The 17,762-nt window shown below is 55.5% G+C and overlaps 1 protein-coding gene and 1 non-coding gene across 2 annotated transcripts in view; one reads left to right on the top strand and one right to left on the bottom strand.

The window, feature by feature from the left end:
• Positions 1–503: 503 nt before the first annotated feature.
• On the bottom strand, positions 504–575 carry TRNAK-UUU (transfer RNA lysine (anticodon UUU)). Its single transcript has one exon. It is a non-coding gene; the product is annotated as a tRNA-Lys (tRNA).
• A 3,397-nt stretch (positions 576–3,972) lies between these two features.
• The window catches only part of LOC114485082 (lysine-specific demethylase 4B-like), a gene marked incomplete at its 3' end in the record, with an annotated part of 50,479 nt that continues 36,689 nt past the window's right edge, over positions 3,973–17,762 (top strand). Inside the window, exon 1 of the mRNA XM_028485610.1 lies at positions 3,973–4,074. The remainder of the gene's footprint in view (positions 4,075–17,762) is intronic.

Here is a 17,762-nt window from a genome sequence, read left to right as displayed (position 1 = left end):
CTTAGTTGCAACAGGCGGGCTCCTTAGTTGTGGCATGCGAACTCTCAGCTGCAGCATGCATGTGGGATATAGTTCCCTGACCAGGGATCGAACCCAGACCCCCTGCATTGGGATCGAGGAGTCCTATCCACTTGTGCTGCTGGGGAAGTCCCTCCAAGTATTTGTTTTATATACAAATTTAAAGAATGACATTAGGACAGTAGTGTATATACTATTTTGTGTTCGTTTTTCTTTTCTATTCAGTTCATTGATGGGGTAGCCCGCTTTGTCTGGCACCTAAACAAACACATGAGCCGTGGTCCGGTGTTTGCGTTATGTGTCTGTGCTCATAAAAGTGAAACGTATACTACACATGTGTCTAGCGATATCTGCTTGGCGTGAAATGGAATGTTAGAACTCCTCCTCCAAATGTACTTGTTTTCTAAAAAATTTTTTTTATTAAAAAATTTAAAAAAAATTTTTATGTTTATTTTGGCTGCACCACGTGTCTTGCAGGATCATAGTTCCCTGACCAGGGATTGAACCCGGGCCACGGCAGCAAAAGTGCCGAGTCCTAACCATTGGACTGCCAAGGATCTACCCCCCAAATGTATTTCTAAAAATTTATTTTTTAGAGACATAGGAAGATCTAGGGACTTCCCTGGCAGTCCAGTGGTTAAGACTCTGCACTTCCACTGTAAGGGGGCACGGGGTTGGATCCCTGCTCGGGGAACTAAGCCGCAAGCCATGTGGTGCAGCCAAAAGATAAAAATAAAGACATAGGAGGATCTATTCTTCTGTCCATCTCTATCTTTTATGCATCAGACTAGCCCATAAGCGGAAGCTGGAGGGGAGTTTTGGGAAAGCAAAGGAATGTGAAGAACAGTTAGAAACGAGCTGGCCTTGGGTCATCTGAAAGCCAGTGCCAGAGGTCCTCCTGACCTTACTTAGGGACAGATGCCTGTGATTCCCAGCCCCAGCCCTTTGTGAGACCTGCACCTGTCTGCAAAGACTGGAAAATGATTAGTGAGTTGTTCTCAAGTTAATTTGTCCATTTGAAAATTCTGAGACTGAGTCCTTCCTGCTTTGCATAGGACACTTTTAATTAAATGACAGTGATTATAGTTTTCTTTCCTAACATTTTGTTATGAAAACTCTCAAACGTAGAAAAGTTGAAGGGACTGTATGGTGAACTGTCAAATATACTTCCTGTCTGGATTCTACAACTGTGAAGTTTCTTAACATATAGATGGCATTTAAAAAAGTCCCCCTAAGAACCCTCCTACACTGCTGGTGGGAATGTAAATTGGTGAATTGGTGTACCACTGTGGTGAACAGTACGGAGGTTCCTTAAAAAGCTAAAAATAGAGTTACCATATGATCCAGCAATCCCACTCCTGGGCATATATCCAGAGAAAACTCTAATTTGAAAATATACATGCACCCCAATGTTCATAGCAGCACTATTTACAATAGTCAAGACATGGAAGCAACCTAAATGTCCACTGACAGGTGAATGGATAAAGAAGATGTGGTTCATATATACAATGGGATATTAGCTATAAAAAAGAATGAAATAAAGCCATTTGCAGCAACATGGATGGACCTAGAGATTCTCATACTGAGTGAAGTAAGCCAGACAAAGACAAATAACATATGATATCACTTACATGTGAAATCTAAAATATGCTACAAATGAACTTATTCACAAAACAGAAACAGACTCACAGATTTAGAAAACAAATTTATGGTTACCAAAGGGGAAAGGGGGTGGGGGAGGGGTAAATTAGGAGTTTGGGATTAGCAGATACAAGCTATTGTATATAAAATAAACAACAAGGTCCTACTGTATAGAACAGGAAACTATATTCAATATGCTGTAATAAACCATAATGGAAAAGAATATGAAAAAGAATATATATATATTTATGTATGTATACACATTAAAACTGAATCATTTCGCTGTACACCAGAAACTAATATAACATTGTAAATCAACTATACTGGAATTAAAAAAAAAAAAAAGGAACATGAGAAAAAAATTATAAAAAGTCCCCCTAAGCAAAATTGGAAAGCTGACAACCTATTTAGGTCCCCCAATTAAAAAAAAAAAAAAATTCCAGAGTCTGTGAAATCCAAACACCTGGAATTCACCGTCTATCGGGGTTAACTGGGAAGTAGAGAAAAAAAAGGCTTGGGGTAGGGGGATCCCCAAACGATTGCACTTTTGAGTCTATATTACTGCTACCAGATTACATTTCTGTCTTTCCCACGGGTTAGGGAGTTCCTTGGGAGGAGTTACTGGTTCCTACTTTTTAAGTTAAATTTTAACTGCTTGAGGGAATATCTGAATATGGCCCCATGACGATGTAAATCACCCTAGAGCAGATTAAACTCCTCACCAACTCACCACTTTTTACCAACGTGGATCCCTCCTCTCCACAAAGATTTAGTTTACTCAGTTTGGGGATGGCCTCGTTCTGCGCGTTGCCACAGGTATGGGCTCTTAGAAACCACAGGACAGTTGCTCTGCGTTCCTTTCCGTAACGGTATTGTTCAGAATTCTGGACCATTCTGCAGCTCTCCACATGGCTTGTAGGGGAATCACTCCATGACAGTACATGTAGATCTACCCCCTTTTTGATTGCTACATAGTTAAAAGTATTCCAGAGTACCCTGTGCCACAAGCTATTTATGTAATCTGGAAACAGTTGTGTACAGCGCTGCAGCTGCATACTTGAACCAGGCAAGCTCCACGCTCCGGACCCTTTCTCAGGGTACAGGACCTCCAGGAATAGAGCGTAGATGCACTCGCCACGTTATTAGGAAATATCGAATTGTCCGATTTACATTCCTGCCGACGAAATGGGGGCGTGCCCAGCCTACTGCCTGGTATGCAATTAATAATCATGATGATGACGATAATGGCAAACCTTAATTAAATGCTCACTTCGCGAAGTCACATGGTCAAAGGCTTTACGGCGTGCCTCCTCTCACTAATTCGCGCAAACTTCCCAGGAGAGGGGCTGACGGTGAGGGATTGTATCGCTGTCATATCCATTTCACAGGGGAAACTGCGGCCCAGTGAGGTTACTTCGTTGGAGGCCAACCACAGTGAGGCATGTGGGCCCAGCTGAGCTTTGAACCTAAGTCAGGAGGCACCAAACTCCTTGCCTCCCTTACGTTTTAGGGAAGTCGGCGAAGGTCACCTAGCTTTATCCTGAAGGCCTGGCGCCTTTGCAAAGTTTTGTCGACTGCAACGGAAATGAACTTGGAATTTTTTTTGCGGGGGGGAGGAGGTAAGGGGAGGCAGGGGCTCTTGCTGCTTGACTTTTATTTCACCAGTTCTCAGTTTTCCTCCTTTGCAAATTGAGTTACGTTGGTGCTATGTTTCCTAACTCGGGACTTTGCGAATTGGAGAACGCTGAACCCAATTTCCGGCTCTGGGTCTCGAACCCCCTCTCCGAGCCTGCCAGGCGCGGTGCTGATGTTGTGCTGGCTCTCACGTACTCAGCTGCGGCCTGATAACCGGGGCGGGGCCCGGGCCGTGATTGGCACCCGCCCCAGCCAGTCCGCGCCTGGGGCTGACCCCGTAAGCCAATATTCTCTTGCCCCCGTGCGGTCGTTGGGCGGTCCCCGAGGCGTCCTTGTCAATCTGAGGCCTAGCGCCGTCCTGTTGGTCGCGGCCTCTCGGTTGGCGTGCGCAGCCTGCAATGAGAACCAAGCCGGTCAGCGGGCACGTGGGTGGGCGCCGGCGTGTCCTAGCCGGCCGTCCAGTGGAGAGGCGAGACCGGCGCCTGCGCCCGCCCAATCGAGGCGCGCAGGGGGCGGGCCGTGCGGTGTTGGTGGGCCCCGCGGAGGGGAGGGGCGGAGCTGTCAGCGGCAGCCAATGGGTGCGCGGGCGTGGGCTCGGTGGCCAATGGCAGCCGGGGCGGAGCTGGCGCGCGGCCTTATAAGCCCCGCCCGGGGCGCTCGCGGAGGGCTCGGCCGCCAGCGACCGAGCGGGGCCCGGCCCGAGAAGGGCCTGGGGGTGCGACGCCGAGGGCGGGGGAGTGCGCGCCGCAGCTCCGGACCGGGCCGCGCGCGCCGCCTCAGGTGAGCCCGCGGGGAGGCGGCCGCCGCGTCCGAGAGCTGGCCCCGTCGCCGCCGCCGCCCCGGCGCCGCGCCTGGGGCTGCGGGCGGGCGGGCGCCCGGGACTCGAGGCCCAGGCCTCGGGCGCGGCCTGCTCGGGCCGCGGCCGCAGTGCTTTGTCCCGGCCCGCGAGGCGGTTGGGGGCGTTAACCGCCCGGCCCCGGGCGCTCGCCGGGCCTCGGGCGGGGGCGGCGCGGCCGGACAATGGCGGGGCCGGGGGCGGGAGGCGGGGGCGCCCTGCCCGGGCCGGGGGCGCGCGGGGGCTGGGCCGGGGCGTCCTCGCCGGCCCCGCACAAAAGATGACAGCGTGGGTGGCCCGGCCCGGCTGGCCCTGCCTAGCGGGGCCCTCCCCTTCCATTATTCACAACAATCCTAATAATTAAAAAAAATAATAATAGTAAAGAGAAAGAGAGAGAGATATCCCAGGCCCCGGGTGAAACCCGCCTCCATTTCCGGCCCTTTGGGCACTGGTGGGGTTAACGGGGCGCTTCCCAGCGGTGTCCCCCGAAATGTCCATCACTGCATCCCACCCCACTGCCCGAGTCAACCGCCGTGCCATCGCGGCGTCCAAACTCGCACCCCATTTCCCTGAGCCCCCCTAAAATAAGCAGGCAATCAGAATTTCCTATAAAAAAAAAATGTATCCACATAGCAGTTTTCAGACGCGTGCCCCCACGGCCTTCCCCTCTCTGCCCGATCGCCATCTCGAAGGCCCCTTCTCTGTAGAAATAAATCCTGGTGTCGCTCCCGCGGGGACCCCTTGGGCTGTCCTCTCCAGCCCCGTGGGATCTGGGGGACGGTTTCATTCTGAAAGGGACCTGCCCTAGATCTGCAAGGGCCTGGGTCTCCGCCCAGTGGGCGCAATGACACCAGGCAGAATGGGGTGCGCGTTTGCCGGGGCCAGGGTGGAAGGTTTTATAGGGGATTTTTTTCCCTTGGGTGCTGGGGAGACGTGGACTGCTTCTTGGTGTGTCCCATCTGTTTGGTTGGGGGAGGATGCCTTTGTTTTAATGATTCAGGTGCACCTGGGAACTGTTTCCCGAGTTATGAAACTAGTGAGAAGGTTGTTCTGTGCAATGGAGCCCAACAATCCTGTGATATGTAAAGAGTGTGTCCTTTTCCATGTGTTTCTGTCCGTGGCATTTATTCAGCAAGCTCCTGTGGCTCCCACTGGCTGCCAGCGCTGTCTTAGGGTCTGAGGTTGCCTGCCTCACCAGCCATTTATCCGGCTGTCCCCTGGCTGGAGAAAGCCCCTAAAAGGGGCTCACTACATGACTCCTGTGGGCTTTCCGCGCTGCCGTGCAAGAGCCGGTGACTCCCCTAATTCTCCAGTAATAGCTTCCTTATGAGGCGTCGGGAGGGTTTGTCAACTCCCCGGTCAGCTTTTCCTCACCACCCTCGCAAAAGCAGTGGGCAGCCTCTGTGGTCTTTGTAGTTTGCTGTTTGGAATCCCAAAGGACAGAGTGTAAAAGTCTGGAGTCAACTTGTGATCATCTGAGGGGAGGGTTTCTGAAACTCGCTGGCCCTCTTTCCGTGTTTCTGATTGGACGCTTGGCAAACGTTGGTGCTCCCCTTTTGTGCCGGGGGCACCTCCACGGTCAGACCGCCCTGCCCTGGGGGAGGTCACCTCCGCGTGCAGAGGTGCAGTTGCATAAATGCTCCCAGGTTTTGCGGTGATTCAAGCAGATACTGTGTCACGCGCTGCATGTGCGTGTGTGCGTGTGTGTGTGTGTGTGTGTGTGCGTGCGCGAGTGTGTCGTTGTCGAGACAATTTCTATACAGGTCTTAGTAACAATTGTTTTTCTCGCATTTTCTAATCCTTGCCACTTTGGGGAGTGGGCTGTTAAGGAGGTGTTAAGAGCTTAAAGGTGTGGCTGATCAGTCATTTAGGACCCCGCCCTGCCTTTGTTGTACTTTTCTGTCTCCTAGTAAAGACCCTTCCCCAGTTCCTCTGGGGTGGTCGGTGGGCCCTCCATGCCCCTCTCTCCCTGCCTGGCCGCTCTGCTATACTTGACCCTGCATTTCCCCGCCTCCTCTGTGGTGTCTTGCCCCTGCCCTCCTGAGCCCCGCCCCTTCCCCTGGCCGGGCCCAGCCGGAGCCTCAGCCCTGGGGAGCTGAGCCCATCTGTTCCTTGGTTCCATCTGACACTCACCTGACCTGCGGACATTGGGTTTTGAGCACTGGGGCAGGTTGCAGGGAGTCCCTAACTTCAGGGGCCTTTGGGTCTAGTGGGGGAAAGGGAGAGATGGGTGTCCCGAGGTGTGGGCACAACTGTGCTGGCGGTGTGGTGCCCACTGCCCCGAGGGGCCCGGCTCAGGGAGTGGGCAGCACAGGGTGAGAGGGGTGAGGGCCGAGGTGTGGGCAAATGACCATTTCCGGCTGTCTCTCTTCCCGGGATCTGGAAGTGTGGGGGGCAGGTTCAGAGCTGTGAGACCCTGCGCCAGTCACTTGCTCAAGAACAAAACTTGCCGGGGGTCGGGGGGCAGTCACTAAACCTTCCCAAGCCCACTGGGCAGGGGCTGGGGGAAGGGTGAGGAAAGCAAAGGAACTCCGGGGCAGACTGCACGACTGTGAGGTCACCCCCCACCCCCACCCCATGCCTCTCTGCCAGCCCCGGGGGGTTCCTGGCTGCGCTCCAGATACCTGTTCCCCCACCCCTGCCCGGGGCTGCTCAGTGGGACCTCACCCCCACAGCTCTGCCCTGCCCTGCCCCAGTCCCTCCACTTCTGGCTGAGGACACCCGACGGAGGAGAGGGGCTGAACCTGGACTCCCTTCTGACCTGTGTTCTTGTTGGTGCCCCTGCATTCCTGTCCTTGACTGCATTCCCCAAACAGAGTCTGAAAGATCCGGGTTCTCATCCCTCCTCTGGGGCAGGACTGTGGGCCTTGCTTTCCTCATCTGTAAAATGGGTATAATAAGAGCCCATGCTGGGTCATTGAAGGGGTCAAAGGGGATGAGAGTCACTGTGGCTTCACACAGTGCCAGGGTGCTCTGAACCTGGCGCTGATTTCTTACTAACGTCAGGTCCCTTCCTACTCTGCCCCGTTCATGTTCAGGGCTGGGTCGTTCTCTGGCGGGGGTCTTTCCCGGGCACTGTGGGGTGTGGAGCAGCATCCCTGGCTCCCACCCCGTTGATGCCAGGAGCACCCCTACCCCCACAGTTGTGACAACCACCGATATCCCCAGACATCACCCGGTGTCCCCTGGAGGGTGCAGTTGCCCCCAGGTGACCCTCTCTCACTTAACCTTTAACCCCACAGCAGCCTGATATTTGGCCATGACCCTGATTGACCTCAAGTTCCAGGTCCCTTTGTCCCTTTCCTCCCCTCCCCCGTTTAAAAGGGAGAGGCTCATATTTGCAAGCTATGTCCGGCGCACACTCCTCGGACTGGCTGTCCACGGCTTTCCTACTCTGTCCCCTGGAGGAGAGGGTGCTCGCCTGCAGACGCGCCCACCACGGGCCGTCCAGGCGTGGTGTGGGGGTCTCCCGAGCCCCTGCAGGGCCCCCCACAGGCTTCCACATGCTCCCGGGATCTCAAAGCGTGGTGGGCAGGTTTAGAACTGTGTGACCCCTGCCTGTCCATTGGCTTTAACAGTTTGCTTCAAGTCGACTTTAAGGTGACTCACCCCTTTCATCTTCCCTCTTCATGAGCAAGGATGCCTGAGGTCACGGGACTGTTACTGTGCCAGGTGCAGGTACTTTTACATAATGAAATGAATTTACGATACTTAAAAAAGCCTGTGCTACCTCAAGACTAAGGCCTGAGTGGATCCATGAACTGATGATTGTGGGGTTGGATGGATTTTTTTTTAAGGTGATCATATATTTTATTTATTTATTTATATTTATTGATTGATTGAGTTTTGCCTGCATTGGGTCTTCGTTGCTGCACGCGGGCTTTCTCTAGTTGCGGTGAGTGGGGGCTATTCTTCCTTGCAGTGCGCAGGCTTCTCATTGAGGTAGCTTGTCTTTGTTGGGGAGCACAGACTGTAGGTGTGGGGGCTTCAGTAGTTGTGGCACGTGGGCTCAGTAGTTGTGGCTCGTGGGCTCTAGAGCGCAGGTTCAGTAGTTGTGGCGCACGGGCTTAGTTGCTCCGTGGCATGTGGGATCTTCCCAGACCAGGGCTCGAACCCGTGTCCCTGCATTGGCAGGTGGATTCTTAAGCACTGCGCCACCAGGGAAGTCCCATGGATTGGTTTTTGGGTTTACTCCCTGCTTTGATTTGTTCTGGGAGCATCTTGGGGGCTGGATAAGGTGTCTCGACTAATGTGTCAGTTCTCACTACTGCTCCCTCAAGGGGCTTTTAAAAACTTGAAAAACGGTCTTCCTTTGGTCGGGACCCTCCAGTGGCTTCTTGTTGTCCTTGGGAAAAGTTGCAGACCCTTCCCATGGCCTCCCTGTTCTGTCCTCTGAGGTGCTCTCCACACCACCCCCCACCGCCCCGTCCCTGCTCCCTTCAGTCGAAACCACTTTACCTGCCTACTTTTCCCCACCTCAGGGCCTTTGCACTTGCTGTTCCCTCTGCCAGAGTGCTGTCCCCTCAGGTCTCTTTGTCATTCAGGTCTCGGCTCAGAGAGGCCATCCCTGACCTCACTGCCCAAATTCACCCTTCCATCTACTCTCTCTCCCCAACCTGCCTTTTCTTCTTTGCATTCAGCACTACGGAAATTTGTATTAATTTGTTTATGTACTTATTGTCCATCTCATCCACTAGGGCAGCAGCTTTTCCTGTAAAGGGTTAGAAAGTAACTATTTTCCGCTTTGTAGCCGAGGTTTGTCTCCATCCTGACCTCTCCGCTCTGCTGTTGTAATACAAAAGTACAGAAACCAACGACTGTGCCTTTGTTCCCATAAAACTTTATTTATGGACACGGAGATGTGAATTTCACATACTTTTCACATATGATGAACTATTTTCCTTCTTTCGATTCCTCCCCCCACCCACCGAACCATTAAAAACCGTCAGAACCATTCTGGGCTTGTGGGCCATACAGAAACAGGCAGTGGGCTGGATTTGACCTGTGGGCCACAGTGTGGGAGCACCCGCAGTAGGGTGTGAGGTTCCCGCTGTGGGAGCGACATCTGTCTTGGTCGCTGCGTGTATCCCCAGCACCTCAGGCAGTTCCTGCCCACAGTGGATGTTCAGTAAGCATTCATTTGTTGGATGAATGAATTTCCATCTTTCCTACATCAAAGTATTTAGAATCATACTCTGTATGTTAAAAAACGGATCCTGGGTTGTTTTGAGGAAATTTAAAGTGCAGGGAATATAAGAAAATGTTCTGATCCCATTCACCAAAACAATCTCAAAATTGAGAAAAGAGTAGATGCAGGGATTTCCCTGGTGGTCCAGTGGTTAGGACTCCGCGCTTCAACTGCCTGGGGTGCAGGTTCGATCCTTGGTCGGGGAGCTAAGATCCCTCATGCCACACGGTGCGGCCCAAAAAAAAAAAAAAGTAGATGTAAAACAGGGGCAAATACTTCATTGCTGGCAATGCCCCACCTTTCCGTGATGCCCCCTTTGTATTGCACCTCTGCAGGCAGCAGAAGATTGAGAAGGAGTGTTCTGGGCCTATGGAGTTTGTTTTGATCTCACAGAAGCTGAGGGTTTAAAAGGAAGACACTGTTTCCCAATCCTCTTGTTTTGTAAGCATCTGGCCCATCCTCTTTACCAACACCAGCGCCCCTTCCGAAGGGGCAGCGGAGTCCTGGGAGGAGGTTGCTGCAGCCATCCGGCCGTTGGCCTGCCTGGGAACACTCGTGGAGAGGTGGCTCTCGTGTGTGTGAGAGTTGAGCTTTGTGGGGCGAGTGGATGGGAGACGACTGTGGGGCTGTGCGCCGGCCTGTGTCGCGAGCGGGATTGTGCTGGCCTCATGCTCTTGGCCTTGCTCTCCACCGTGGAGACCGGCTGACGAGTGATTTCCCAGCCAGGTAGATTGTTAGCGTCTTAGATCTGGGTCTGTCCCAGGAGTGTTCTGACTTGTCAAGGAAGCATACCGTTAATTTACGGTCATGCCTTCTCTAGCTGATTGAAATAAACAACCTGGAGAGGATTACTCAGAACTTCTTGGCTTTCCAAAGTTGCTGTCCTTTTTTTTTTTTTTGCTGGTCTCTGTCTTTCTTTGCTCCTCCGCCATCTCTCCCTTCCTCCTTCCTTCCCTCCCCTCTTTTCTTTTCTCATCCCACCTCAGTGGCTCCCATGGACCCGAGGGCATTGATGAAAAGTTTGCGTTGCCGTCTTTGCCCCATGGGAGGCCTGTGGCTCTGGTCAAGCGGAGTCGCTCTGGGCCCCGGGTGTGTTTTGTTCAGTGGACAAAGAATAAGAATCAGAAAGCAAGGCGCCAAGGGCTGCTGCACCCTGAATGGGTCTCTGGGTACAGAGCGGAACCAGAGCTAATGTGGGTTTGGCCCCAGCTGCCAGCACTAGCGTTCACAGCTCCTATTCTCAGATGAACCTGTACAGCGAGCTGTGAAGAGGTGATCTGCGGGTGGGACTGCAGGATCTGTCCCAGCACCCACTTCCCTCCTGTGTTTGCAGTTGGACCCAAGTGACGGCACCTTCCGGGCAGGTAGGGGTGGAGGTGGGCCCACCTTCATGGTTTCGTGGCTTCTCGCTCCAGTCTCAGGGGAGAGAACGTGGAGAGAAGTGATTCGTGGAGGATGAGCTGGCAGGGGATCCGGAATTGTGCTTTGTGCAGAAGGAGAGCAGGGATCCCGGAGGCCTCCTTTGAGCAGGAGCCAGCCTGAAGCCGCCAGCCGGCGCAGTGACGGCGACAGGGCTGTGCCGGGGGTGCCCCGGACCACGCGTCGGGTGGAGAGGGGCCGTGTGCTGGGCAGCCCATTTGGGAAGGTGGCAGCCTGGGAGCTGCCCCCAGGATGCATGCAGGACCCTGGCCAGGCAGCGGGACTGGGAGTTGCCGCTGGCCCCTTCAGATCCCCGCTCTTTGCCCGTTCTGTCCTTTATTTTATTTCTTTTTTTTTTTGGCCATGCCGCTCGGCTTGTGGGATCTTAGTCTCCTGACTAGGGATTGAACTCTGGCCCCCGGTATGGAAGTGTGGAGTCCTAACCACTGGACCACCAGGGAAGTCCTCCGTTCTGTGCTTTAAACCCCCTCCATCAGAAAGGCCAGCATCCACGGGCCGGCTTCCTACCTCGGCTCGGGAGCTGCATGGATCTGATTATCTCCGCCACGGGTCGGGAGAGAGCCTTGCTGTCTCCAGCTTGCGTGTGAGTGAAGGCCCTGGAGTTGAAACTCTGGATTCACTGCTTCGTTCCAACTCCTTCCCCCAAGGAAGAGGAGGGAGCCGGTGAAGAAAGCGAGCTCTCTGACACCCTCTCGGGAAGGAAGGCGTCTGGTTTGCCCGCCTCCTCGTGTCCTGGTTGCTCCACGGGCAACCCGAGCCCATTCTGAGCTGGAGACTGAGGGGCAGCGTTGTTCTCGAGAAATGGGCTTCTCTGCACGTCCAGCCCCCCGTGCTGGGCCCCGCGGAAGGAAGGGTGGTCAGCCGGCCGGTGGACAAGCTGCGGCTGGGGTGTGTGTGGCATGGGTAGGTCCAGGCTGGCCGTGGCGGGGAGCAGGAGTGGAGTGGCCTCTGTAAATGCCCAGCCATGCTGTCCGCCAGCCTCGAGGTGAAGATATGACATCGGGAACCGCCAGCAGGCCTCCCATGTGACTCTCGGCCGGGTGGTCAGCAGCTTGGTTGCGCGATCCCCCAGGGCTGACTTTGCAGCAGACCCGCCCCTGTCGGGCGCGCGCTGAGCCTGGGCCCATCTGTGCGTCTGCTGTCACCCAGCGGAGAGCGCCAGTCATCTGGCCCACATGCACGAGGCCAGCGGATCAGTGTCTCTTGCCCGCAGCGGGTGCAAGCCCGTGATGAAAGCCTAGAGCCGGGCTCCCGAGAGCAGCGGGGACGGCAGGGCCTGGGGGAGCAGAACTGCTGAGGCAGATGCAAACCAAGCACAGGGCCGGGGCCGCGCTTGCTGGCTCGGGTGGTGGCCCGGGAGCGGCAGAAGAGTTGCCACCTGGGCCGAGCCTTGTCGTCATGGGCGAGGTGAACAGCAGGCAGAGGAGCAAGGACTTGGAGGGAACACTCAGGGACCTGCCTGGGATACCCTCCTGGAGGAAGCAGGGGAAGCTGGGGTAGCCCTCCAGTCTGTCTCTCAGGCAGCTTTGGGGCCCCCCTGTGCCAGGCTCCAAGGGGTAAAGAGGAAGGGGCCAGCAGCTGTGCCCTCAAGGAGCGTAGCGTCTAGTCAGCAAGGCCAGACCAGAGGTGTTCAAGTCACGTGGGAGCCATGGACGGCTGCCCAGAGATTGGCTCTGGTGTGCTGACGACTAGATCCCAAGTTTTCTAGGGCAGCCCCTCTTCAAATGCTCCTGCCCTGCCTTTAAATCTATATCTATATCTATCTATCTATATATATACACACACATATATATGTATATATATATATATATATTTTTTTTCTTCTGTGGTACACGGGCCTCTCACTGTTGTGGCCTCTCCCGTTGCGGAGCACAGGCTCCGGACACGCAGGCTCAGTGGCCATGGCTCACGGGCCCAGCCGCTCCGCGGCACGTGGGATCTTCCCAGACCGGGGCACGAACCCGTGTCCCCTGCATTGGCAGGCGGACTCTCAACCACTGCGCCACCAGGGAAGCCCTAAAAATATATTTTTCATTGTATAATAATATTCATATACCATAAAATGCATCCTTTTAAAGGGGACAGTTCAGTGGTTTTTAGAACATTTACAGAGTTGTGCAACCATCACCTTTATCAAATTCCAGAACATTTGCCTCACCTCAAAAGGAAACCCCATACCTGTTTAACAGTCACTCACCATTCCCCTGTCCTCCTTGACAAACATGAACCCACTCTCTGTGTCTGTGGATGTGCCTGTTCTGGATGTTTCATGTGAATGCGATCACACCCTGTGTGACCTTGTGTGTCTGGCTTCTGTCACTGAGCGTCGTGTCCTCAAGGTCCATCCACGTTGTAGCGAGTGTCAGTGCTTCTCTCTTCATGGCGGAGTGATGTGCCCGTGTGTGGGTGGACACGCTGTGTATCCACTACCTGCTGTGGGGATCTAGTAGTTTCTACATTTTCTTGCCCCTTCTTTTCCCGCACTGTCTCAGAGTTCCAGAATTCCAGGGCTGTGGCATGCAGGATGCTCACCCAGTGGCCCCCAGCAGAGGCAGCACTAAAACCCTTTGTGGGGCTACAGCCTGAGGGCTGGGGTGGGGAGGGGTCGGAGAGGGAGGCCAGAGTCAGGAGGCCTGACCGTCAGACGTGCTGCCCCAGCTCACCTGCAGGAGGCGCTCAGGCCGCCCTTTGCATGCTCAGGTTCTGGACTCCAGCGTTCACTAGTGATCCTCACCTGTCTGCCCTCCACTGCCTCCAGCTGGTGCTGGGCAGGGCCCCCAGGGAGTGGGCTGTGCTGGCCCAGCGTCGCTGGTGGCTCCGTCCCCTGTAGTACCTCTCTGTGCGTCCGCTTCTCGGAGCAGCGTGGCCCCGGCCCCCGCCGCCTGGGCTTGTCTGTTTCCTGTGTGTTCTCCTCCCAGTGGGCAGCGCTGGGGCTCCCTGCCGCAGAGTCCACCAAGGCCAGAAAGGGGGTGTCCTGTTTGCTGCCTGCCCCCCTGCTGGCCTGATTGGCTGAGTGTGGTCCAAGCCCTGAATGGGCTCCCCAAGAGCTTCACGTGGCTTGGGATTAGACCACACGTGCCCTCCTTTCCAAGCCCCGCCCCCCCGCAAGCCCCCACGTGTCTGGCCAGTAGGTTTGAACGCGAGCTGCTTCCTGGGCCACTTCCCTTCCCTGGTCTGCCCAGCCCCGGCCCTGACAGTGTTGTGGGTTGTACCTTAGAAGGCAGCCACCGGGTTGTGAATATCCCCACAGAGCTACCTAGTAGAGTTCTGCAGGTGGCCATGGCTCCTACCCAGGCATACAGCATCCTCAGTGGATAAAGAGGCAGCCGGGTGCCCCCTTGCCCTCCGGGGGAAGTGCCGTCACCACGCTGGGCCATTTGGAAATGCAGCTGGGCTCTCTGGGGACCGTGAGGGGACAGATGGGGTGTGGCCTCATAGCAGGGCAGAGCCCAGCCAGCTCTGGTCCTCCCACTGGTGTTGAGGACAGTGACGTGTGTGAGAGACTTGCTGTCCTTTTAGCAGAGGATACGGGAGACCCGGGGGGGTCCCAAGTGCCAGGGAGCTGCTCGTGGCACCAGGGGGACACCAGGGGAGACACACGTGGACGCTAACGGAATGTCACCTGGTGAAACATCAGGCTCTGTACGGTGCCCCCCACCCCCAGCCAGGCACCAAAACAAACTCCAGTGGATCTAAGACCTGAATGTGAGAACTGAGACGACAAAACCCTCAGAAGAAAACAGGCGAAAGTGTAAACTGACAGCTTTTCTAAGGCAGCGCTGCCCAGTAAGGACGCAAAGCAAGTCCCGTGTGTCCTTTAAATTTTCTAGAAGGTGAAAAGAAACAGGGGAAATTAATTTGAGTAATGTATTTTATTGAACCCAGTATACCCAAAATGTTATCATTTCAACGTGTAATCATTATAAAAGTTGTTAATGAGTTATTTTCCACTCTTTTTTTGTGTGTGTGGCGCTGTCTTTGACATCCTATGTGCATTTCACGCCTAGCGCTGGTCCTGGGTGAGCAGAGTGCTGTGTTGGGGCCGGGGATGCTATAAAGGGGGTGCCTGGTGCTCAGTGGAGACTGGCCCCCGCCATCCTCCCATCCCATTCCCGCCTGTCTGCCCAGCCCATCAGAAGTTCTGGATCTGTTAGCCTCTAGCTGGGGAGACGAGACAGACACAGCATGAAGCAGCTAGGGCCGTGTGAGGGGCGAGTGCACCAGCCTGGCCTGCAGGATGTCAACTGGAGGGCCAGCCCCAATGGGCAGGGTGGCATAGCTGTGGCCTCAATCCTTCCTGTGGAGCCTTGTATGCAGCCTCTCATCTTTAACGGGAGCTTGAAACCTTGGCCTGGCTGTGAAGGCTGATGGGTCCTGTGGCTGAGCTCAGGGCAGCGCATTTGTGGCATGGATGCTGACTGTTCTGGGGGGCTCTGAATTTGGGCCCCAAGGTGTTTCTGTGAAGGGACTTGCAGGAACTTGGGATGCTTCTTTGGCCATAGGAAAGCCGAGACCCGTGTACACGCATAGTTTGGAAATAACATCCCACAGCTGCAGACGGTCTTAAATGGCCTGAGGTCTTAAGGTAAGATGGCCCGTGGGATCGGCAGTTGGAGCCTGGTACCCACGTGCCTGGCCTGCCTGGGCTCAGAGCCCGCCTCTGCTGGGTGTGTGTCCTTACCTCCAAAATGGGGATGACAGTAGCAGTCTCTGCTTCAAGGGTGGGTGAGATTAACTGAGTTAATCCGTGAAAATCCCTGAGTGAAGTAGTTCCCACCCCAGAGGTAATTCTGTCCCCAGAGGACACTGGGCAGTGTCTCGGGACATCTGTGGTTGTCACAACCTGGGGGGGGGCGCTCCTGGCATCGGCGGGGGTGGGGCTGGGGCGGTTGCTCAGCACCCCACAGCGCCCAGGACGGCCCCGCATGGAGAGTGACCTGGCTCTGATGTCCCAATGTCTCCCTGGCCCAGGGAGAGCGTTCAGAGATTACAGGGGCGATTTTACCCTGGGCTTCTGTCTTTCCTTGAATGTGAATCAAGATGTTGCAAGAGAAGTTTCCGAAATCACTCTGCATTCCAGAATAGCCCGCGGTTTTTACGCTGCTGTTCCATATTTGTCTAGGGAAGAAAGTTGGGGAACAATCAAGGTTATTAGAAGGCACCTTGAAAATAATCTGGTTTCTTCTTCTCCTGGAGCTTCTTTATTTTAAAGGGGTGGGTCGGAGGGTTTGGCTGGGGTTTTGTGGACCAGGCAGCCAGGGTGGTGGTCCTGGGGGTGGCTGGACCGGAGCAGCCAGTCCAGAGCTCAGAGCCCCGCGGCCTGTTCTGCATGCCTCGTTCGGGGTCCTCCTCTGGTGACTTGGGGTTTGCTGTGGGCCACCCTGTGGAGGACCGTGGTCCTGGGGTGAGCGGTGCCCCAGGCCCTCGCCAGGGCCCTGGCGGGACAGTGGAGTTTGCCGATCAGCTTCGGGTGGGGAGGGGGACTGGGTCAGGTGTCCTCCGTGTGGCTGCCGAGACAGGGGGACCCGGAGCTGCTGCCTTGGGTTCCAGCACCTGTGCTCCCGAGGCCCTGTGTTTGTTAATTTGGCCTTTAGCCAAAAGAAGGCCTGGAAACTTTGGATCGACCAAGCTGCAGTGGCTGTTTTCCTAACAAGCCTCCTAGAGGGATATTCACTGTAAAAATAATTTATCCTCCCGGTGTAAAAACCAGCAGTTACCGGAGGCAAAACCAAGACAGGGAAGGCTGCCTGTGGTCCCTGCTGAGCCCCTGACGTGTGTGCAAGTGGTGTGGAATTCGTGAGGGTCTCTGTGTGCTTCTGGGGTCCAGCGGTCGGCTCGGGGGTGATAGGACCCCTAGAGGCTGATGCAGTAGTCGGGGATGCAAGGACCCCAGTGTGGGACCTGCGATGTGGCCCTGTGACTGACAGGCAGGGGTCCTGTCACACAGGCTGGGAGCCTGGGAGGGCTGGGACCCCAGCGTGGTCGGGATCTGTCAAGGGCAAGGGAGTGGGCGTTGCTAAGTGACCCACCCCGCCCCTCACAGGGGAGAGAGCCTGAACCCACGCTCCCCTTCGTCTGCCTGCAGCGTCGGCTGAGAACGTTTGTCCCCCACACCCGTGGTTTCGTCTGAGCCCCGCCGGGCTCGGAGCTCAGCCTGTGAACTTGGGTTGGGACTGTGGAGGTGGGCCTGGCTAGAATGGGTGTCTCGGGCACCTGCCAGAACCCTCGGCTGTCTGCCTCCATGGATCTGCATTCGGGATGTCCCTGCTGGGCGTGGAGCGGCTCCACAGCCCTCCCCTGGGGTAGGGAGCGCCTCGCCCAGGTCCCCTAAGTGCCGGCGTCCACCCCCTTGCAGCTCTCGGCGGAGGCTGGCACAGGAGGCATTGATGGCAAATAAAGGCTTCGCTGGAAAGTGGGGCTGCGCTGGGGTCCCCTAGTGCTGCCTTACAGGGACCCCCCCCAGCCGTCTGGGCGCTCAGGAAGGCCAGGGGACTTTGGGGGTGACCAGCCTCTCCACAGCCTTCAGGGCCCTCCCGGGCCTCTGCCCCAGGCAGCGCTTGGTTTGGAGTCTAGAGCCAGAGCTCATAATGGGACCCGAGCTCCCAAACCCTGTCACTGCCACCGACTTGGGGCCTCGGTGTCCTCGCCTGCTCTCCTTGTTAGGTGCCAGCGAGCTGTAAACAGGGCACGTATGTTAATAAGTGCTCGGCTCGCACTCTGGCTGCCAGCGAGAAGCTTCGGCTTACATTGGGCTGTGGCAGAGAAGACAGTAGGCTCGCCACAACCCCCAAAGCCTGGGCTCTGTGCTGTCAGCCAGCTCCGTGTTTATCCTGCAGGCCAGGACCCCAGGAGCCAGCAAGGAGCCGTGGCCCCTGTGTGATGGCGACCAGAGAGGGGTGTGATCGCAGAACTGGGGGAGCAGTGCTTCTTTCACGGGCGGACAGGGAAGGCCCCTCCCAGGGGACGTTTGGGCAGAGGTCTGAATGACTCGAAGGGACAAGAAGC

Source organism: Physeter macrocephalus, unplaced genomic scaffold, assembly GCF_002837175.3.
Source record: "Physeter macrocephalus isolate SW-GA unplaced genomic scaffold, ASM283717v5 random_484, whole genome shotgun sequence".
Classification (NCBI taxonomy): Eukaryota; Metazoa; Chordata; class Mammalia; order Artiodactyla; family Physeteridae; genus Physeter; species Physeter macrocephalus.
The sequence above is the reverse complement of the archived record's forward strand: the minus strand, read 5'-3'. Positions and strand labels throughout refer to the sequence as shown.